The sequence below is a fragment of the Lontra canadensis genome, unplaced genomic scaffold (assembly GCF_010015895.1).
Source record: "Lontra canadensis isolate GAN:19392208 unplaced genomic scaffold, GSC_riverotter_1.0 scaffold25, whole genome shotgun sequence".
NCBI lineage: Eukaryota > Metazoa > Chordata > Mammalia > Carnivora > Mustelidae > Lontra > Lontra canadensis.
In genome coordinates, this window is record NW_022631019.1 from 18998900 (window position 1) to 19009406 (window position 10507).

Here is a 10507-nt window from a genome sequence, read left to right on the forward strand (position 1 = left end):
TCCACTCCCTCCCAGGGCTTGAACCCCAGTGATAGGTAGTTGAGGGCTCATCCCAGTTCTCTCCTGAACCAACAGCACCCCCTGCCCAGGGGCCTCAAGACTCCTGCCCTCTCCCTCCCTACTTCCTGGCTTTCTCTCACCAGTCTTCACTCTCAGTTCTTTTCTCTCTCTTTCTTTTTATCCAGAGATGGAGGCCCCTAAGTGCCCACTCAGTTTTTCTAAAGCTTGCAACAGGAGGCTTAAAACCATAGAAGGGAAGCAAGGGGGTTTCTTTTACTACCTGGCATGCAAATGAGGCAAAAAGAGACTATGGAAGGATGAGTGGGTGAGACTAAAGCTGGGCTTCAGGGACAACCACTGTGTCCTCTAAGAGGGAGAGGGGCAGGGAATCAGTGACTACGAGGGCAGCCCCCGAGGTTATATACATGACTGTGGCTTCAGACAGACCTGTATTCAAGTTCAAATGAGGCTGACTCCACCATTTACTACCTTGAACAGGTCACTTAATATCTAAGCCTCAGTTTCTTCATCAGGAAAATGGGGATAATTGGAAAACCTATTGCAGAGCCCCACTGAGAGAATAAAGTATATAAATGTATGTATACATTTATATGTATGAAGGTATAAAGAATGTATAAAGAATAGAAAGAATGTATAAATATATAAAGAACAGAGCACCATCTAAGCAGCTTTGTGATTTTTCTCATCCTCCACCCCTTGCTGGGACTTGAGGGCCATCCCCACTCCAAATCTCTTCCGCTACAGTTTAGTAACCTGCTTGCCCTCCCCTAGACCTCCTCCCATCCATCCTAGATTGATAGTCTGAAAATTAATGAAGGGAAACCTCATTAAATGTGGCCAGGAGGCCAGCAGGGGGAGCTCTCATGCCATTCCATCCAAGGCCAATTACAGGAAGACCTGTCAATTACAGACCCCAAGAGAAGAATTGTGGACAGAAAGACTCATCAGTTACAGGCCCCAACATGAAGAGATGTACTTGCATCTCCTACAAGAAATCAAGTACCCCAGCAACTCAGCCAATGAGAAACTGTCATCACCTTGAACTCGTGCTTTTCTTCATTGGACTTTTCCAAACTACTCCTCCCAATTTTCTCCTTCTTCTCCATAAAATAATGTTTCTCTCCTTTGTTGGACTAACCTATGGTATTTGCTGTAGTTTGTTTGTCCTAAAGTGTAATTCTCTACTTATGCCCAAATAAACCCATTTTTGCTGGTAAAATAACTGACAGTTTTATTTTCAAGGTTAACATCCCCTGGTGTCAGAAGTGGGATCCAGAGACAACTCTTACTGAGTCTTTCTGCTGGACCTCGAACTCCACTCTCATTGTGTTCTGTGCTCTCCAGGTTTTATTCAGGATCTGTTTCAAGGATTTGTCCTTTCTGAGAGTACTTGTCTGGCTTTTGGTTTGACTTTGGGGAACCAGGCTATTCCTATTCAAACTATGCTATGTAGGACTTTTTTTCCCCCTCTAGAAAAGCCTGTAAGAAATGGGATCCCAGGAATCAAAATGCTTTGACAGTGCATCCCCCTTTCTGGCACCCCAGCTGGTTTTATGTTTAAAAATTTCAGTCCCTTTTCATGTGCATATCTAACTAAATCATGTAACCAAAAGTAATTTAAAACACAAATGCTCATTATGGAGAACTTTCAATCACCCCAAACTTACTTTTCTCAAAACTGAATTGAACAACCATGGCTCAAAAATTGTCAAAATGACATGGGATGCTGCTTTTGATGTCTTAAAGCTTCCAAATGTTATCAGGAATCTAAAATTGCCTCTCTGCAAAATACACTTTCTGGATTGAGGCAAACAAACAACTAAAAATAAAAGGACTTATGAGACCTCTCTTTTCCCTCCCCCATTTCCTTTGTTTCCAAACATACAGTCCCTTTAAAGTTAAGTCTTCTGAGGATTCAAATAACCCCCAGATGTCTTCTGTTCCCTGGATGAAGGCCAAATTGTGAGCCATAAAGAATTTTTTATGAAACTGACTGAGGATCCTCATGGGTTTGCTGAAGAATTAATAGCTATTCAAACTTACCAGCCTGGTTTCTCAGATTTGTATCAGTTAGTTTGTTGCTGAGGACCAAGCTAACCCTCGGCTAAAACTAGCCTGATGGGCACATCATAAACAGGATTTTAAAAACAATCCCTAACTTACAGCAAGCACACTTGCTGAAAACCTCCACTGAGCAATTGCGATAGCTTTCCCTAAGCCTGTTAATTGGAGCAAAATTCAGGCTTGCACACAAAAATCTGATGAACCTGTCCATGACCGTTATAATCAACTTCACATTGTTTTCAAAGAAAACTCTGATCTTCCTTTAGATGTTGGATCCTCTTGGGGAGACTTTATTCATGGGCTGAGGCAGGATCTTTCTCTTTCAGTTAAAAGGACCAGGATGGAACAGGAAACTATGTCCACCCCAGACTTCGTTAATTTGGCAAACGAGGTCGCTGGCACCCTAGATGAGGCACCTAAAAGAAAGACTGCTAAAATTAATTTTCAACGCTGGCAAATCAAGGCCCCTAAACAAAACAAAAACGTCCTAGTTTCTGCTGTTATGGCAAAGGGCCAGGACATTGGACAAAAGGTGGTTATAAAGTGCTCCAGGCATCTTTAGCCCCCTGGGCAGCCTTTCCAGTGTCCTCCCAATTCCCAGGGTTGGGGCTCTGAGGAACTACAGAGGCTCTTCCAAATCCTTCCTCTATATCAGCTCAGAGAAACCTCTCTCCAGAATGAGAGGGAATCTCTCCTTACAGATACCAGCCCTACACTACCAGTGCTCAGCCCCACTGCAATAAAACAGCACCTGCCTTGGAGTGCTGAATCAGTCTGCTCACCTGGGCAGCACATACACTAAAACTGAAATGATAGGGAGATTGGTATGGCCCCTGCTCAAGGAGAACTAAACAGCTCACATGGAAGGATCTCTAATAAACCACAATAGGTTCCATCTCTGCACCTTTTCTCTTTCATTTAGGCTCTTTGAGAGATACACACCTTTTTCTCTGAAGTTCTTCTGTCCCTATTCATTCATTAGGCCAAGATTTCTATTTTTTTAAAGATGTTATTTATTTATTTGAGAGAGAAGGGCCACAAGTTGGGGGGAGAAGCAGAGGGAGAGGAACAAGCAGACTCACGCTGCCCAACATGGGCCTTGATCCTACAACCCTAAGCCTAAGCCAAAATCAAGAATCAAGACACTCAACCAACTGAACCACGCAGGTGCCCTATCAGGCCAAGATTTCTTTAGAGAAGTATCAGGCCAGGATTTCCTTCTCCCAAAAGGGGGAGATAATTCTAGAATTTGAGAGTAGCCATCAAAATAGCCAAGCAAGTGAATTAAGTGACCTTTTGACTTTTTAAATTTGCTCTATTTCTAATGACACTATGGCTGAATCTGGGGACATGGATCATTAGTCCTTATTGGATCTGGTACCACCCTTCTTATGGACAAAATCTTCAACTGATATTGGCAGATTCCATAGGGCCTACCTCCCCTGTCCCACCTGTCCGAAATACAAATCCAGGGAAATTGGTTGGCACTGATTCCAGACACTTTAAATGGCCTAATGGACCTTTTGAGTTTTGACAAATAGACTTCATACAGCTTGCCCCATCTCATCAGCATAAATACGTTTTAGTCGTGGTTTGTGTGTTTTCTCACTGAATTGAAGTCTTCCTTTATAGACAGTCCATTGCCTCTTCTGTGGCTAAAATCCTGTTAGAAAAGATTATCCCTGCCAGGGGAACCCCTCTTGAACATCACAGTGATTGGGGAACCTATTTTACCGGACAGGTGCTTTGACAAGTCTGCTGTGTGGTCAGTTTTGCAATACTTTCATTGTGCATACCATCCTCAATCCTCAGGGCTAGCTGTACATGGCACTATTTTTTTTAAGATTTTATTTATTTGACAGAGAGAGACACAGCGAGAGAGGGAACACAAGCAGGGGGAGTGTGAAAGGGAGAAGCAGTCCCCCTGCCGAGCAGGAGCCTGATGTGGAGCTCAATACCAGGATCCCGGGACCATGACCCAAGCTGAAGGCAGGCACTTAAGGACTGAGCCACCCAGGTGCCCCATGAATGTGGCACTATGAAAACTCAATTAGCAAATTTGTAGAAATCCTCCAAATACCTTGGCCTGACGTATTGCTACTGTTCCTTCTAAATCTCAGGTCCACTATCTTGAGAACCTATAGAACCTCTCACCCTTTGAGATAGTCACAGTAGGTCCAATGCCCTTGGCCCCTGCCTCCTTTGACCCGCAATTAATAAAAGATGTACTTCAATATGGTAAAGGTGCAACTGCTTCCATTAAAAATAACCATGCTGGGTGGTACTGGCACAAAAACAGACACATAGATCAGTGGAACGGAATAAAGAACCCAGAAATGGACCCTCAACTCTATGGTCAACTTTGACAAAGCAGGGAAGAATGTCCAATGGAAAAAAGTCTCTTCAACAAACTGTGTTGGGAAAATCAGACTGCCACAGGCAGAAGAATGAAACTGGCCTTTTCTTACACCATATACAAAAATAAATTCAAAATGGATAAAAGACCTAAATGTGAGACAGGAATCCTTCAAAATCCTAGAGGAGAAACACAACCAGCAACCTCTGTGACCTCAGTCACAGCAACTTCTTGCTAGACACGTCTCCAAAGGCAAGGGAAACAAAAGCAAAAATTAACTATTGGGACTTCAAGATAAAAAGCTTCTGAACAGCAAGGAAAACAGTTGACAAAACCAAAAGACAACCAACAGAATGGGAGAAGATATTTGCAAATGTCTTATCAAATGAAGGGTTAGTATCCAAAATCTATAAAGAACTTATCAAACTCAACACTCAAATAAATAAATAAATAAATAACCCAGTCAAGAAATGAGCAGAAGACATGAACAGACATTTCTCCAAAGAAGACATACAAATGGCCCACAGACACATGAAAAAATGCTCAACATCACTCAGCATCAGAGAAAAACAAATCAAAACCACAATGAGATACCACCTCACACCAGTCAAAATGGCTAAAACCAACAAGTCAGGAAATAACAGATGTTGGTGAGAATGCAGAGAAGGGGGAACACTCCTACACTGTTGGTGGGAATGCAAGCTGGTGCAGCCACTCTGGAAATCAGTATGGAGGTTCCTCAAAAAGTTGAAAATAGAGCTACCCTATGACCCAGGAATTGTATGACTGGGTATTTACCCAGAAGATAAAAATAGTGATCCAAAGGGTCACTTGCACCCCAATGTTTATAGCAATAATGTTCACAACAGCTAAACTATGGAAAGCTCAGATGGCCATTGACAAAACGAATGGATAAAGAAGGTGTGGTATGTACATACAATGGAATATTACTCTGCCATCAAAAATGAAATCTTACCATTTGCAACGATGTGGATAGAACCAGAAGGCATTATGCTAAGTGAAATAAGTCAATCAGGGAAAGCCAAATATCATACGATTTCACTCATATGTGGAATTTAAGAAGCAAAACAGAGGATCAGGGGAAGGGAGGGAAAAATAACAGGGGAAGGGAGGGAAAAATAAAATAAGACAAAATCAGAGGGAGACAAACCATGAAAGACTCTTATAGGAAACAAACTGAGGGTTGCTGGAGTGGGGGCTTGGGGAATAGGGTAACTTGGTGAAGGACATTAAGGAGAGCTTGAAATGTAATGAGTGCTTGGTGTTATATGCAACTGATGAATCACTGAACTCTACCTCTGAAACAATAATATACTATATGTTAATTAATTGAATATAAATTAATTCAATTAAATTTAAAAAATAACCATGGTGGGGTGCCCGGGTGGCTCAGTCAGTATCCAACTCTTGATTTTGGTTCAGTTCATGATCTCAGGATTGTGAGACTGAGCCCCACTGGGTCTGCTTAAGATTCCCCTCTGTCCGTCCCCCCACCTTCTCTAAATAAACAAACAAACAAATAAATAAACAGAATAACCATACTTTGGTAAAGCAATCTTTTCATCTTGGGCTCTTGGGAGATGAAGATCTTAAACACCACTCCTTGCAACCTGGAGATTTTGTCCATTGGAAATGAAACCTCCAGAAAGACTTTTCAACCTTGCCAGAAAGGCCCCTCTCAGGGGTCACTAGCCAAATTCCTGGGCCTAGAATCGTGGATTCACATGACACAAGTCAGGAAAGCACCACCTGGTGACCTGAAAATCAAGATTTCTCAGAATCAGAGCAGAGCACATCCAACAGACAGCGTTCCCAAGATGTCCACACCGGGACTGTTAGAAGGTTCAGGATTCACCGAAGTCTCTCTTTTTCATATGGACTACTAACAGACTCTGAATTCTTATTCACATTCACATTTTCTGAATTTACAGGTTTACTGACATTTCATGTCAAAGAATTCTTTTAAGAATACCATTCTTGAGGGGTGCCTGGGTGGCTCAGTGGGTTAAAGCCTCTGCCTTCAGCTCAGGTCATGATCTCAGGGTCCTGGGATCGAGCCCCACATCGGGTTCTCTGCTCAGTGGGGAGCCTGCTTCCTCCCCTCTCTCTCTCTGCCTGCCTCTCTGCTTACTTGTGATCTCTCTCTGTCAAATAAATAAATAAAATCTTTAAAAAAAAAAAAAAGAATACCATTCTTGGGGGCCTGGGTGGCTCAGTGGGTTAAGCCTCTGCTTTCAGCTCAGGTCATGATTTCAGGGTCCTGGGATCCAGCCCCATGCTTCTCCCTCTCTCTCTGCCTGCCTCTCTGCTTACTTGTGATCTCTGTCTGTCAAATAAATAAAATTTTTTTAAAAAATAAAAAATACCTGTTTTAAAACATATTTCAAGTTTTGCTGTTTTGCAAAAACTTCACCAAAGACTTGCTTCCATGGTCATACCCGCACTGTATCTTCACCAATGTCCTCAGCGAATTCTTTCAAAGAACTCTTGCAGTATTCACTCTTCTGCATTCACCGCTGAGTTAAACAGGCACGTCCAGGAGGCATAGGTCACTGGGGGTTTGCCTCCACTGGGAGAACTTTCCTCCCCTATGCTGGCATTAAGTGTCCATATTTTCAGTTGGCTGCTTTCAGAGCCTGGTTTTGGAACCACAAACTATATCTTTGGAATCGTCATATTACTTTTGATTCTGTACTTGTTGCCTGTCAGACCTTTCTAAAACGATGTACCCAACAAGGAGATGGTCTCTGATACTACGATCTTGATTAATGGGAACTGTAAGCGGGAAGTGCCTGAGAGTTCTGCTTCCCCTCCTTCTTCCTGAAATGGGAATTTCCTACCAGTACAATTACCCTGATTTGGGAAATAACACCCAGGGAAGGCCCCTCCTGTCACCGCGGGACAAAAGGCCACTGAATTAGGAAAACCGGACTCTTGATAAGGGATAGTTTTGGAGAAAGATCTGGATGAAAAGGAGGAAATGTGGAAAGAGGAAGCCTCACGAAAATGGAGGGAGAGGCCACCAGGAGGAGCTCTCAGGCCATATCGCCCAACCTCAATTACAGAAAGATTTGTCGGTTACAGACCCCAACAGGAAAAGCGGTTCATTACAACTCCTGCAAGAAGCGGACCACCCCACCAGCTCAGCCAATGAGAAATCATCACCACCTGGACTTGCCGCCTTCTCTCCTTTAGACTTCTGGTCAAAACAATTCCTCCCAACTTCCTCCTCCAGAATTCTCCATTAAATGAAGTTTCTCTCCTTTGTTGGGCTAGCCTCTGGGTTTTGGGGTACCTTGCTGGTCCAGAATTGCAAGTCTCTGCTATTCCCAAATAAACCCGTTTTTGCTGATGGAATAACGGTTTCATTTTTTAAAGTCAGCAATACAAACAACCCATCTGCTATTTTCATATCCGAATCACAAAATTCTAGGCGTTAAAATACTCATCCATTCCAGTCTTCTCACTGGAAAGGTGAAGCATGAGACCTGGAGGGAATGGGCTCAACCAGAAGTTAGGTCTCCGGATCCCCTTTGATTTCACAGAGAACTATTAATGCTAAGTTTTCATGGGCCCCAAATGTTTGTTCTGAACCTGCGAAGCCAGCTAGATCCTTACCTTGAAACCTAAGCCGATCTCAGCCCTCTTTTCAGCTCCTGTCCCCTGCTCCAATCTTCCTAATTCTATTACCTTTAGTAATAGAATCTCTTATAATAAGAGATTATATAATAATAATAACATCTCTTGGGGCGCCTGGGTGGCTCAGTGGGTTAAGCCGCTGCCTTCGGCTCAGGTCATGATCCCAGGGTCCTGGGATCGAGCCCCGCATCGGGCTCTCTGCACAGCGGGGAGCCTGCTTTCCTTCCTCTCTCTGCCTGCCTCTCTGCCTACTTGTGATCTCTGCCTGTCAAATAAATAAATAAAATCTTAAAAAAAAATAATAACATCTCTTGTGTTAAAGATTCAAAGAGGCCAGTTGCTAGCCCAGGTCTCAGGGTGGAGAGGTGGTTAGACTAACATTCACTTCCTACTCTGGACTCCAAGCCCAGGGCCCTGCTTGCTGTCCCACAGATGGTCCCTTGGTTTGCCTATCTCCCATCTTGACACGTGCCTCAGTCCCTATCCAGAACCTACCATCTACGGAGGGCCTTAGAACCTAGGGCCTGTTGTCCTCAATCATTAGGCCTGTAGAAAGGTAGAAGCACCCCACCCCACAGCCTGGGCCCTCCTTCTTCCTGCTTCTACCCCGCCTCCTCTGCCTCCTGGTTCAAAAGCAGGCAAGCCAAGAGGCCTGCAGACAAGCCTGAGCTCATCTGAAAAAAGACTGCTGCTAAGACAGCCACAAGATTCTCCAAAGATGAAGGGCTTCTTCTTCCTCCTACTGACCATCAGTGTCCTGGTTATGATTCAGGTAAGAACAGCCCCTTGGAGCCCCCTGACACCACCACCCACGACTCCCCAGACCTGCCTGGCAGGGGAGGTAGGAAATGCAGGCTCCTGGGCACTCAGCCTCCTTCCAGGGGGAACACAAGGTCCAGCAGGTAAACCAAGGACTCAGGGGACCTGGTCCCAGCCTTCCGGCCCTTTTGGCTGGGATAGACTACTTGGGGGGGTGGTGGGGAGGGTATTGACGGGGTGCCGGGCACAGTGAGGCACACAGTGGGCTGACATGGAATAGGAAAGATGAGGCTTAGGAAGACAGCTGGGTGTGAGGATGGCACTGATCCCTGGGGAAGCGGGGGAAGTGGCCCTGTTGGGAAGGGGCCAGAATAGGTTCAAGTGGAGCCAGAGCTGATCCTGGAGATATCGGGGGACACCCCAAGGAGAAAAGCCTGTGTGTCTGGGAATGTAAAGAAGACAGAAATCTCCCACTCCAGAAACAGCTGGAGTCTCAAAGTCAACTGCTGTTTCAGGAGGCAGCCCTGGCAACATCCCATGTGCCCTCACGGCGCTAGGCCGCATAGGAGACTAGAGGCATCAAGTTCTAGATCAAGAACAGCTCAATCAAGCATCAAGAACAGCCTGATCACCATCAAAAACAGCTTCATCTCCATCAGGGGCAACTTTACTTGTAGCCTCATCAAGCATTGAGAACAGTTTGCTCACCATCTGGCAATTTCCTCGGGCAAGAGGTCACACCCTCCCCACCTCCTCGCCCGCCCACACTTTGCCAGTGTCTTCTCCCCACCCCTGTGCCACACGACCTCAAGACTGTGATGGGCTCATTCAGGAGACGAGGAAGCAGGCTCAAAGAGGCTAAGCCCCCTAGCCCAGTTCGTCAGGTCAAGGGCTGAGACCACAGGTTTCCTGTCTCCTACGTGCTGGAGGAGCTGGTGGCTTGGCGGAGGTGAAAGGAAGGTTCCGTGGGAAGCAGAAGAGGGACCACTTTTGAACCTGCCTGTTGTCAAGGCAGGAAGGTCCTGTCCCCACAGGACCTTGTGGCAGAAGTTGTGGTCATGGGGGACAGAGAACCGAGATCTGTCATATCAGGTTAGGGGAACTAGGTCTCTACGTAACGTGAGCTTCGAAAGCCCCTGAGCTTGCCCTCACTTCTCTTGCAGATACAAACTCATGTCCTGGGAAGCAATACTACAACCACTGTGACCACCACCAGGAAACCCAGGAGTGCAACCCCAGCACTCAGCAGCCTGGGCGGTGGCGGTGTCCTTCTCTTCCTGGCCAACACCCTCATCCAGCTCTTCTATCTCAGCTGAGGTGACATGCCTCAGCCCTAGCCCCGGGCCCCCTGAGACAGCGGCCACCATCACTAGCAAGAGAAGCTCCCCCCGCCACCATCGCCACCACGTCCCTGGGAGGGGTTGATGCCAGAGATGACCAAGCTGTCGGAACTGAGAGGCAGTGCCTTGGAGGCAGTGACCCTCACAGGGAGGTACTCATACACAGGGGCAAGCGCCACCCAGCTGGGGGTCAATAAAGATGTACTATACTTGGCCTAGGGTCTTGTGTGTGGTCACTGGACATCGCTGGGCTCGGAGAGCCTGGCTTGCAGCAGCACCAAGGATCTGCCCTCGCCCCATCAGCTGG